This window comes from Chiloscyllium plagiosum, unplaced genomic scaffold (assembly GCF_037043375.1).
Source record: "Chiloscyllium plagiosum isolate Xiang-an unplaced genomic scaffold, Cpla_swu_hap1 HiC_scaffold_38, whole genome shotgun sequence".
Lineage (NCBI taxonomy): Eukaryota > Metazoa > Chordata > Chondrichthyes > Orectolobiformes > Hemiscylliidae > Chiloscyllium > Chiloscyllium plagiosum.
In genome coordinates this window covers 28,426,965-28,439,975 of record NW_028270176.1, presented here as the reverse complement: position 1 = coordinate 28,439,975, position 13,011 = coordinate 28,426,965, and the positions used below count along the sequence as shown (strand labels likewise).

At 55.5% G+C, this 13,011-nt stretch overlaps 1 pseudogene across 1 annotated transcript in view; it reads left to right on the top strand.

Moving 5' to 3' along the window:
* LOC122547614 (uncharacterized) overlaps positions 1 to 13,011 on the top strand; it is a 65,738-nt pseudogene that overhangs the window by 42,358 nt on the left and 10,369 nt on the right. Inside the window, exon 10 of the transcript XR_015753584.1 lies at positions 3,523 to 3,847. The product of XR_015753584.1 is annotated as an uncharacterized LOC122547614 (transcript). The remainder of the gene's footprint in view (positions 1 to 3,522; positions 3,848 to 13,011) is intronic.

Genomic DNA, 13,011 nt, shown 5'->3' with positions numbered 1-13,011 from the left:
GGATATGTGTGAGTGTGTGTGTGTGTGAATGTGTTGGGGGAGTGTGTTGGGGTGCGTGTGTGTTGGGGGAAGGGTGTGTGTGTGTTGGGGGAGTGTGTGTGAGTGTGTGGGGAGTGTGTGTGTGTGTTGGGGAGTGTGTGTGTGAGTGTGTTGGGGGTGTGTGTGTGAGTGTGTGTGTGAGTGTGTGAGTGTGTGTGTGTTGGGGGAGTGTGTGAGTGTATGTGTGTGTGTGTGTGTGAGTGTGTTGGGGGAGTGTGTGAGTGTGTTGGGGGAGTGTGTGTGTTGGGAGAGTGTGTGTGTTGGGGAGTGTGTGTTGGGGGTTAGTGTGTGTGTGTTGGGGGTTAGTGTGTGTGTGTTGGTGGTGTGTGTGTTGGGGGGAAGTGTGTGTGTGTTGGGGGGAGTGTGTGTGTGTGTGTTGGGGGGAGTGTGTGTGTGTGTGTGTTGGGGTATGTGTGTGTGTGTTGGTGTGTGTGTGTGTTGAGGGTGTGTGTGTGTTGGGGGAGTGTGTTGGGGTGTGTGTGTGTTGGGGAAGTGTATGTGTGTGTTGGGGGAAGTGTGTGTGTGTGTTGTGGGGAGTGTGTGTGTGTGTGTTGGGGAGTGTGAGTGTGTGTGAGTGTGTGTGTGTTGGGGAGTGTGTGAGTGTATGTGGAGTGTGTGTGTGTGTGTGAGTGTGTTGGGGGAGTGTGTGAGTGTGTTTGGGGAGTGTGTGTGTTGGGGAGTGTGTGTGTTGGGGAGTGTGTGTTGGGGAGTGTGTGTGTTTGGGGAGTGTGTGAGTGTTTGGGGGAGTGTGTGAGTGTATGTGTGAGTGTGTGTGTTAGGGGAGTGTGTGAGTGTGTTGGGGAGTGTGTGAGTGTGTGTGTGTGTGAGTGTGTGTGTTGGGGGAGTGTGTGTGTTGGGGGAATGTGTGAGTGAGTGTGTGTGTGAGTGTGAGTGTGTGTGTTGGGGGAGTGTGTGAGTGTGTGTGAGTGTGTGAGTGTGTTGGGGGAGTGTGTGAGTGTGTTGGGGTAGTGTGTGAGTGTGTGTGAGCGGTGTGTGTGAGTGTGTGAGCGTGTGTGAGTGTGTGTGTTGGGGGAGTGTGTGAGTGTGTGTGTGTGTGAGCGTGTGTGAGCGTGTGTGTGAGTGTGTGTGAGTGTGTGTGTTGGGGGAGTGGTGTGTTGGGGGAATGTGTGAGTGTGTGTGTGTGTGAGTGTGAGTGTGTGTGTTGGGGGAGTGTGTGAGTGTGTGTGAGTGTGTGAGTGTGTTGGGGGAGTGTGTGAGTGTGTTGGGGGAGTGTGTGAGTGTGTGTGAGCGTGTGTGTGAGTGTGTGAGCGTGTGTGAGTGTGTGTGTTGCGGGAGTGTGTGAGTGTGTGTGAGTGTGAGCGTGTGTGAGCGTGTGTGTGAGTGTGTGTGTTGGGGGAGTGTGTGAGTGTGTGTGAGTGTGAGTGTGTGTGTGTGATTGTGTGTGTGTGTGTGTGTGTGTGAGTGTGTTAGTGTGTGTGTGAGTGTGAGTGTGTGTGTGTGAGTGTGAGTAAGTGTGTGTGATTGTGTGTGAGTGTGTGTGAGTGTGTGAGTGAGTGTGTGAGTGTGTGTGAGTGTGTGTGTGTGTGAGTGAGTGTGTGTGTGTGTGAGTGTGTGTGTGTGTGAGTGACTGTGTGTGTGAGTGTGTGCGTGTGTGCGTGTGTGAGTGTGTGAGTGTGTGAGTGTGTGAGTGTGAGTGTGTGATCACTAATCCCCTCTCTGTGCTGTTCCAGGCTGGCGATGCTGTTGCTGTCTGGTTTTCTCCTCCTCACCCGAGTGTGTCACGCCTGGTCAGGTGGGTATGACACAGTCAGGGCCTCCTCCCACCCCCATGTCACTGCTTTCTGCACAGCACGATCCCATAGCTGGGCCTCGAGCCTATATACCCACACAACAACTGGTACAGCAGCAATTCGACCAGGAGTGTCATCGCTGAGCAGCAGGCCCTGCCTTCCCATTGGCTGTCGGTGTAGCTGAGACCTGGGCTGTGTGGGGTCGGAGGGAGAGGGGATGAGGACAAGATGCCGAGGGGTGGGGGTGGAGGTGGGGGGGGCGGTGTCATGGGGAGGGACAGGGGGAGAGATGGGAAACAGGAGGCGTGTTCGTGTCGCACACTTGTGGGTGAGGCTCTGGACAGAACCCAACATCCCAACTCAGAGATACCAACTCCCGGGGAGGACCAACCTAGTCCCGGATCAAGGGGCTGAGCTAATCAGTGTCAGGGAGGGGGGGGGGGGGGTGGGGAATGTGGGACTGACTCCCACAGGGAGTGGGGGGTGGGGAATGTGGGACTGACTCCCACAGGGAGTGGGGGGGGTGGGGGATGTGGGAATGACTCCCACAGGGAGTGGGGGGGGGCAGGAATGTGGGACACACTCCCACAGGGATTGGGGGGTGGGGAATGTGGGACTGACTCCCACAGGGAGGTGGGGGGGCTGGGAAATGTGGGACTGACTCCCACAGGAAGTGGGGGGGTGGGGAATGTGGGACTGACTCCCACAGGAAGTGGGGGGGCTGGGGAATCTGGGACTGACTCCCACAGGGAGGGGGTGGGGTGGGGAATGTGGGACTGACTCCCACAGGGAGTGGGGGGGGTGGGGAATGTGGGACTGACTCCCACAGGAGTGTGGGGGGTGGGGATGTGGGACTGACTCCCACAGGGAGTGGGGGGGGGGTGGGGGAATGTGGGACTGACTCCCACAGGGAGTGGGGGGGTGGGGAATGTGGGACTGACTCCCACAGGGAGTGTGGGGGTGGGGATGTGGGAATGACTCCCAAGGGAGTGGGGGGGGCAGGGAATGTGGGACTGACTCCCACAGGGAGTGGGGGGGGTGGGGATGTGGGACTGACTCCCACAGGAGTGGGGTGGTGGGGTGGGGAATGTGGGACTGACTCCCACAGGGAGGGGGGTGGGGTGGGGAATGTGGACTGACTCCCACAGGGAGTGAGGGGGGGGTGGGGAATGTGGGACTGACTCCCACAGGGAGTGAGGGGGGGTGGGGAATGTGGGACTGACTCCCACAGGGAGTGTGGGGGTGGGGAATGTGGGACTGACTCCCACAGGGAGTGTGGGGTGGGGGATGTGGGAATGACTCCCACAGGGAGTGGGGGGGGGGTGGGGATGTGGGACTGGACTCCCACAGGGAGTGGGGGGGTGGGGAATGTGGACTGACTCCCACAGGAAGTGGGGGGTGGGGGGTGTGGGACTGACTCCCCACAGGGAGTGGGGGGGGGGGAATGTGGACTGGATCCCACAGGGAGTGGGGGGGGGAATGTGGGACTGAATCCCACAGGGAGTGGGGGGGTGGGGAATGTGGGACTGACTCCCACCAGGGAGTGGGGGGGTGGGGGATGTGGGACTGATTCCCCACAGGGAGTGGGGGGGGGAATGTGGGACTGACTCCACAGGGAGTGGGGGGGGAATGTGGGACTGACTCCCCACAGGAGTGGGGGGGGGGTGGGGATGTGGGTGCTGGTAACCCTGGGGCTGGATTATAATTGCGCTGTCCTTGCCTGCCCTTCCAGAGTGCGTGTCCGGCGCATTGTGCCGGGTTAGTCAGAGGGCAGGTATTACTGCCCTGTCTCTACAAGGAGAAGGGAGATATCCCGCTCGGCTCAGCCCGAGTGTATTGGCAAACTGCCCGCAATGAGGTCGCCTACAGCTTTTCTGGATGGCAAGCCTGAAGAACGCTATGTAACCCCTCAATATTCGGGGAGGACGACGGTTCCCAAGGCAGAGTTACAAAAGGGAAATCTCTCTCTACAAATGAACAACCTCACGGTGAACGACGATGCAAATACAACTGCATTCTCATTGTTTGCGAATGTCAGATCCACCTGCAGGTAGCTGGTAAGCAGTGGGTTTAACACAGAAAACACCGATTCAGGAGGGAGCTCTGCTTACACACACACATCCAACAATACTGGGGAACCGTCAGTAACACAGGGCGCTGGGGGGGAGACGGGGGGGGGGTACTGAGTGACAGTGTGGGGGAGCTGGATTCACATCAGTACAGATACAGTCAGTAACACAGGGCTCTGGGGGGGGGGGGTGAGGGGTCACTGAGTGACAGTGTGAGGGAGCTGGATTAACATCAGTAGGGATACAGTCAGTAACACAGGGCGCTGGGAGGGGGGGGTGAGGGGTTACTGAGTGACAGTGTGAGGGAGCTGGATTAACATCAGTAGGGATACAGTCAGTAACACAGGGCGCTGGGGGGGGGGTGAGGGGTTACTGAGTGACAGTGTGAGGGAGATGGATTCACATCAGTACAGATACAGTCAGTAACACAGGGCGCTGGGGGGGAGAGGGGTCACTGAGTGACAGTGTGAGGGAGCTGGATTAACATCAGTACAGATACAGTCAGTAACACAGGGCCCTGGGGGGGAGAGGGGTCACTGAGTGACAGTGTGAGGGAGCTGGATTAACATCAGTAGGGATACAGTCAGTAACACAGGGCGCTGGGGGGGGGGGTGAGGGGTTACTGAGTGACAGTGTGAGGGAGCTGGATTAACATCAGTAGGGATACAGTCAGTAACACAGGGCTCTGGGGGGGAGAGGGGTCACTGAGTGACAGTGTGAGGGAGCTGGATTAACATCAGTACAGATACAGTCACTAACACAGGGCGCTGGGGGGGAGAGGGGTTACTGAGTGACAGTGTGAGGGAGCTTGATTAACATCATAGAGTTACAGTCAGTAACACAGGGCTCTGGGGGGGAGAGGGGTTTACTGAGTGACAGTGTGAGGGAGCTGGATTAACATCAGTAGGGATACAGTCAGTAACACAGGGCGCTGGGGGGTGAGGGGTTACTGAGTGACAGCGTGAGGGAGATGGATTAACATCAGGAGAGATACAGTCAGTAACACAGGGCACTGGGGGGTGAGGGGTTACTGAGTGACAGTGTGAGGGAGATGGATTAACATCAGGAGAGTTACAGTCAGTAACACAGGGGGCTGGGGGGGAGAGGGGTTACTGAGTGACAGTGTGAGGGAGCTGGATTAAAATCAGGAGAGATACAGTCAGTAACACAGGGGGCTGGGGGGGGAGAGGGGTTACTGAGTGACAGTGTGAGGGAGCTGGATTAACATCAGTACAGATACAGTCAGTAACACAGGGCGCTGGGGGGTGAGGGGTTACTGAGTGACAGTGTGAGGGAGCTGGATTAACATCAGTACAGATACAGTCAGTAACACAGGGCGCTGGGGGGTGAGGGGTTACTGAGTGACAGTGTGAGGGAGATGGATTAACATCAGGAGAGATACAGTCAGTAACACAGGGCACTTGGGGGGAGAGGGGTTACTGAGTGACAGTGTGAGGGAGCTGGATTAACATCAGTAGGGATACAGTCACTAACACAGGGCGCTGGGGGGGAGAGGGGTTACTGAGTGACAGTGTGAGGGAGCTTGATTAACATCATAGAGTTACAGTCAGTAACACAGGGCTCTGGGGGGGAGAGGGGTTACTGAGTGACAGTGTGAGGGAGCTGGAGTAACATCAGGAGAGATACAGTCAGTAACACAGGGCTCTGGGGGGTGAGGGGTCACTGAGTGACAGTGTGAGGGAGCTGGATTAACATCAGGAGAGATACAGTCAGTAACACAGGGCTCTGTGGGGAGAGGGGTCACTGAGTGACAGTGTGAGGGAGCTGGATTAACATCAGTAGAGATACAGTCAGTAACACAGGGCCCTGGGGGGAGAAGGGTTACTGAGTGACAGTGTGAGGGAGCTGGGTTAACATCAGTACAGATACAGTCAGTAACGCAGGGCGCTGGGGGGGAGAGGGGTCACTGAGTGACAGTGTGAGGGAGCTGGATTAACATCAGTAGGGATACAGTGAGTAACACAGGGCCCTGGGGGGGGGAGAGGGGTCACTGAGTGACAGTGTGAGGGAGCTGGGTTAACATCAGTACAGATACAGTCAGTAACACAGGGCTCTGGGGGGGTGAGGGGTTACTGAGTGACAGTGTGAGGGAGCTGGATTAACATCAGGAGAGTTACAGTCAGTAACACAGGGCGCTGGTGGGGAGAGGGGTCACTGAGTGACAGTGTGAGGGAGCTGGATTAACATCAGTACAGATACAGTCAGTAACACAGGGCCCTGGGGGAGAGAGGGGTTACTGAGTGACAGTGTGAGGGAGCTGGATTAACATCAGTAGGGATACAGTCAGTAACACAGGGCCCTGGGGGGGAGAGGGGTCACTGAGTGACAGTGTGAGGGAGCTGGATTAACATCAGTAGGGATACAGTCAGTAACACAGGGCACTGGGGGGGGAGAGGGGTTACTGAGTGACAGTGTGAGGGAGCTGGGTTAACATCAGTACAGATACAGTCAGTAACACAGGGCACTGGGGAGGGAGAGGGGTTACTGAGTGACAGTGTGAGGGAGCTGGATTAACATCAGGAGAGTTACAGTCAGTAACACAGGGCTCTGGGGGGGGAGAGGGGTTACTGAGTGACAGTGTGAGGGGGCTGGATTAACATCAGTAGGGATACAGTCAGTAACACAGGGCGCTGGGGGGGAGAGGGGTTACTGAGTGACAGTGTGAGGGAGCTGGATTAACATCAGGAGAGATACAGTCAGTAACACAGGGCTCTGTGGGGAGAGGGGTCACTGAGTGACAGTGTGAGGGAGCTGGATTAACATCAGTAGAGATACAGTCAGTAACACAGGGCCCTGGGGGGAGAGGGGTCACTGAGTGACAGTGTGAGGGAGATGGATTAACATCAGTACAGATACAGTCAGTAACACAGGGCCCTGGGGGAGAGAGGGGTTACTGCGTGACAGTGTGAGGGAGCTGGGTTAACATCAGTACAGATACAGTCAGTAACACAGGGCTCTGGGGGGGAGAGGGGTTACTGAGTGACTGTGTGAGGGAGCTGGATTAACATCAGTAGGGATACAGTCAGTAACAGAGGGCCCCGGGGGGGAGAGGGGTCACTGAGTGACAGTGTGAGGGAGCTGGATTAACATCAGTACAGATACAGTCAGTAACACAGGGCTCTGGGGGGGGGGGGGTGTGGGGTTACTGAGTGACAGTGTGAGGGAGCTGGGTTAACATCAGTACAGATACAGTCAGTAACACAGGGCCCTGGGGGGGGAGAGGGGTTACTGAGTGACAGTGTGAGGGGGCTGGATTAACATCAGTAGGGATACAGTCAGTAACAGAGGGCCCCGGGGGGGAGAGGGGTTACTGAGTGACAGTGTGAGGGAGCTGGGTTAACATCAGTACAGATACAGTCAGTAACGCAGGGCGCTGGGGGGGAGAGGGGTCATTGAGTGACAGTGTGAGGGAGCTGGATTAACATCAGTAGGGATACAGTGAGTAACACAGGGCCCTGGGGGGGGAGAGGGGTCACTGAGTGACAGTGTGAGGGAGCTGGGTTAACATCAGTACAGATACAGTCAGTAACACAGGGCTCTGGGGGGGTGAGGGGTTACTGAGTGACAGTGTGAGGGAGCTGGGTTAATATCAGTACAGATACAGTCAGTAACACACGGCTCTGGGGGGGTGAGGGGTTACTGAGTGACAGTGTGAGGGAGCTGGATTAACATCAGGAGAGTTACAGTCAGTAACACAGGGCGCTGGTGGGGAGAGGGGTCACTGAGCGACAGTGTGAGGGAGCTGGATTAACATCAGTACAGATACAGTCAGTAACACAGGGCCCTGGGGGAGAGAGGGGTTACTGAGTGACAGTGTGAGGGAGCTGGGTTAATATCAGTAGGGATACAGTCAGTAACACAGGGCGCTGGGGGGGAGAGGGGTCACTGAGTGACAGTGTGAGGGAGCTGGAGTAACATCAGTACAGATACAGTCAGTAACACAGGGCACTGGGGGGGGAGAGGGGTTACTGAGTGACAGTGTGAGGGAGCTGGATTAACATCAGTAGGGATACAGTCAGTAACACAGGGCACTGGGGGGGGAGAGGGGTCACTGAGTGACAGTGTGAGGGAGCTGGATTAACATCAGTAGGGATACAGTCAGTAACACAGGGCACTGGGGGGGGAGAGGGGTTACTGAGTGACAGTGTGAGGGAGCTGGGTTAACATCAGTACAGATACAGTCAGTAACACAGGGCACTGGGGAGGGAGAGGGGTTACTGAGTGACAGTGTGAGGGAGCTGGATTAACATCAGGAGAGTTACAGTCAGTAACACAGGGCTCTGGGGGGGGAGAGGGGTTACTGAGTGACAGTGTGAGGGGGCTGGATTAACATCAGTAGGGATACAGTCAGTAACACAGGGCGCTGGGGGGGAGAGGGGTTACTGAGTGACAGTGTGAGGGAGCTGGATTAACATCAGGAGAGATACAGTCAGTAACACAGGGCTCTGTGGGGAGAGGGGTCACTGAGTGACAGTGTGAGGGAGCTGGATTAACATCAGTAGAGATACAGTCAGTAACAGAGGGCCTCGGGGGGGAGAGGGGTTACTGAGTGACAGTGTGAGGGAGCTGGGTTAACATCAGTACAGATACAGTCAGTAACACATGGCTCTGGGGGGGAGAGGGGTTACTGAGTGACTGTGTGAGGGAGCTGGATTAACATCAGTAGGGATACAGTCAGTAACAGAGGGCCCTGGGGGGGTGTGGGGTCACTGAGTGACAGTGTGAGGGAGCTGGATTAACATCAGTACAGATACAGTCAGTAACACAGGGCTCTGGGGGGGGTGAGGGGTTACTGAGTGACAGTGTGAGGGAGCTGGGTTAACATCAGTACAGATACAGTCAGTAACACAGGGCACTGGGGAGGGAGAGGGGTTACTGAGTGACAGTGTGAGGGAGCTGGATTAACATCAGTACAGATACAGTCAGTAACACAGGGCTCTGGGGGGTGAGGGGTTACTGAGTGACAGTGTGAGGGGGCTGGATGAACATCAGTAGGGATACAGTCAGTAACACAGGGCGCTGGGGAGGAAGAGGGGTTACTGAGTGACAGTGTGAGGGAGCTGGATTAACATCAGTAGGGATACAGTCAGTAACACAGGGCGCTGGGGAGGAAGAGGGGTTACTGAGTGACAGTGTGAGGGAGCTGGATTAACATCAGTACAGATACAGTCAGTAACACAGGGCTCTGTGGGGAGAGGGGTCACTGAGTGACAGTGTGAGGGAGCTGGATTAACATCAGTAGAGATACAGTCAGTAACACAGGGCCCTGGGGGGAGAGGGGTCACTGAGTGACAGTGTGAGGGAGATGGATTAACATCAGTACAGATACAGTCAGTAACACAGGGCCCTGGGGGTGAGAGGGGTTACTGAGTGACAGTGTGAGGGAGCTGGGTTAACATCAGTACAGATACAGTCAGTAACACAGGGCCCTGGGGGGGAGAGGGGTTACTGAGTGACTGTGTGAGGGAGCTGGATTAACATCAGTAGGGATACAGTCAGTAACAGAGGGCCCCGGGGGGGAGAGGGGTTACTGAGTGACAGTGTGAGGGAGCTGGGTTAACATCAGTACAGATACAGTCAGTAACGCAGGGCGCTGGGGGGGAGAGGGGTCACTGAGTGACAGTGTGAGGGAGCTGGATTAACATCAGTACAGATACAGTCAGTAACACAGGGCCCTGGGGGAGAGAGGGGTTACTGAGTGACAGTGTGAGGGAGCTGGGTTAATATCAGTAGGGATACAGTCAGTAACACAGGGCGCTGGGGGGGAGAGGGGTTACTGAGTGACAGTGTGAGGGAGCTGGATTAACATCAGTAGGGATACAGTCAGTAACACAGGGCGCTGGGGGGGAGAGGGGTCACTGAGTGACAGTGTGAGGGAGCTGGATTAACATCAGTAGGGATACAGTGAGGAACACAGGGCCCTGGGGGCGGAAAAGGGGTCACTGAGTGACAGTGTGAGGGAGCTGGGTTAACATCATTACAGATACAGTCAGTAACACAGGGCTCTGGGGGGGTGAGGGGTTACTGAGTGACAGTGTGAGGGAGCTGGGTTAACATCAGTACAGATACAGTCAGTAACACAGGGCGTGGGAGGGAGAGGGGTCACTGAGTGACAGTGTGAGGGAGCTGGGTTAATATCAGTACAGATACAGTCAGTAACACAGGGCTCTGGGGGGGTGAGGGGTTACTGAGTGACAGTGTGAGGGAGCTGGATTATCATCAGGAGAGTTACAGTCAGTAACACAGGGCGCTGGTGGGGAGAGGGGTTACTGAGTGACAGTGTGAGGGAGCTGGATTAACATCAGTACAGATACAGTCAGTAACACAGGGCCCTGGGGGAGAGAGGGGTTACTGAGTGACAGTGTGAGGGATCTGGGTTAATATCAGTAGGGATACAGTCAGTAACACAGGGCGCTGGGGGGGAGAGGGGTCACTGAGTGACAGTGTGAGGGAGCTGGAGTAACATCAGTACAGATACAGTCAGTAACACAGGGCACTGGGGGGGGAGAGGGGTTACTGAGTGACAGTGTGAGGGAGCTGGATTAACATCAGTAGGGATACAGTCAGTAACACAGGGCCCTGGGGGGGAGAGGGGTCACTGAGTGACAGTGTGAGGGAGCTGGATTAACATCAGTAGGGATACAGTCAATAACACAGGGAACTGGGGGGGGGAGAGGGGTCACTGAGTGACAGTGTGAGGGGGCTGGGTTAATATCAGTACAGATACAGTCAGTAACACAGGGCCCTGGGGGGGAGAGGGGTTACTGAGTGACAGTGTGAGGGAGCTGGATTAACATCAGTAGAGATACAGTCAGTAACAGAGGGCCTCGGGGGGGAGAGGGGTTACTGAGTGACAGTGTGAGGGAGCTGGGTTAACATCAGTACAGATACAGTCAGTAACACATGGCTCTGGGGGGGAGAGGGGTTACTGAGTGACTGTGTGAGGGAGCTGGATTAACATCAGTAGGGATACAGTCAGTAACAGAGGGCCCTGGGGGGGTGTGGGGTCACTGAGTGACAGTGTGAGGGAGCTGGATTAACATCAGTACAGATACAGTCAGTAACACAGGGCTCTGGGGGGGGTGAGGGGTTACTGAGTGACAGTGTGAGGGAGCTGGGTTAACATCAGTACAGATACAGTCAGTAACACAGGGCACTGGGGAGGGAGAGGGGTTACTGAGTGACAGTGTGAGGGAGCTGGATTAACATCAGTACAGATACAGTCAGTAACACAGGGCTCTGGGGGGTGAGGGGTTACTGAGTGACAGTGTGAGGGGGCTGGATGAACATCAGTAGGGATACAGTCAGTAACACAGGGCGCTGGGGAGGAAGAGGGGTTACTGAGTGACAGTGTGAGGGAGCTGGATTAACATCAGTAGGGATACAGTCAGTAACACAGGGCGCTGGGGAGGAAGAGGGGTTACTGAGTGACAGTGTGAGGGAGCTGGATTAACATCAGTACAGATACAGTCAGTAACACAGGGCTCTGTGGGGAGAGGGGTCACTGAGTGACAGTGTGAGGGAGCTGGATTAACATCAGTAGAGATACAGTCAGTAACACAGGGCCCTGGGGGGAGAGGGGTCACTGAGTGACAGTGTGAGGGAGATGGATTAACATCAGTACAGATACAGTCAGTAACACAGGGCCCTGGGGGTGAGAGGGGTTACTGAGTGACAGTGTGAGGGAGCTGGGTTAACATCAGTACAGATACAGTCAGTAACACAGGGCCCTGGGGGGGAGAGGGGTTACTGAGTGACTGTGTGAGGGAGCTGGATTAACATCAGTAGGGATACAGTCAGTAACAGAGGGCCCCGGGGGGGAGAGGGGTTACTGAGTGACAGTGTGAGGGAGCTGGGTTAACATCAGTACAGATACAGTCAGTAACGCAGGGCGCTGGGGGGGAGAGGGGTCACTGAGTGACAGTGTGAGGGAGCTGGATTAACATCAGTACAGATACAGTCAGTAACACAGGGCCCTGGGGGAGAGAGGGGTTACTGAGTGACAGTGTGAGGGAGCTGGGTTAATATCAGTAGGGATACAGTCAGTAACACAGGGCGCTGGGGGGGAGAGGGGTTACTGAGTGACAGTGTGAGGGAGCTGGATTAACATCAGTAGGGATACAGTCAGTAACACAGGGCGCTGGGGGGGAGAGGGGTCACTGAGTGACAGTGTGAGGGAGCTGGATTAACATCAGTAGGGATACAGTGAGGAACACAGGGCCCTGGGGGCGGAAAAGGGGTCACTGAGTGACAGTGTGAGGGAGCTGGGTTAACATCATTACAGATACAGTCAGTAACACAGGGCTCTGGGGGGGTGAGGGGTTACTGAGTGACAGTGTGAGGGAGCTGGGTTAACATCAGTACAGATACAGTCAGTAACACAGGGCGTGGGAGGGAGAGGGGTCACTGAGTGACAGTGTGAGGGAGCTGGGTTAATATCAGTACAGATACAGTCAGTAACACAGGGCTCTGGGGGGGTGAGGGGTTACTGAGTGACAGTGTGAGGGAGCTGGATTATCATCAGGAGAGTTACAGTCAGTAACACAGGGCGCTGGTGGGGAGAGGGGTTACTGAGTGACAGTGTGAGGGAGCTGGATTAACATCAGTACAGATACAGTCAGTAACACAGGGCCCTGGGGGAGAGAGGGGTTACTGAGTGACAGTGTGAGGGATCTGGGTTAATATCAGTAGGGATACAGTCAGTAACACAGGGCGCTGGGGGGGAGAGGGGTCACTGAGTGACAGTGTGAGGGAGCTGGAGTAACATCAGTACAGATACAGTCAGTAACACAGGGCACTGGGGGGGGAGAGGGGTTACTGAGTGACAGTGTGAGGGAGCTGGATTAACATCAGTAGGGATACAGTCAGTAACACAGGGCCCTGGGGGGGAGAGGGGTCACTGAGTGACAGTGTGAGGGAGCTGGATTAACATCAGTAGGGATACAGTCAATAACACAGGGAACTGGGGGGGGGAGAGGGGTCACTGAGTGACAGTGTGAGGGGGCTGGGTTAATATCAGTACAGATACAGTCAGTAACACAGGGCCCTGGGGGGGAGAGGGGTTACTGAGTGACAGTGTGAGGGAGCTGGATTAACATCAGGAGAGTTACAGTCAGTAACACAGGGCGCTG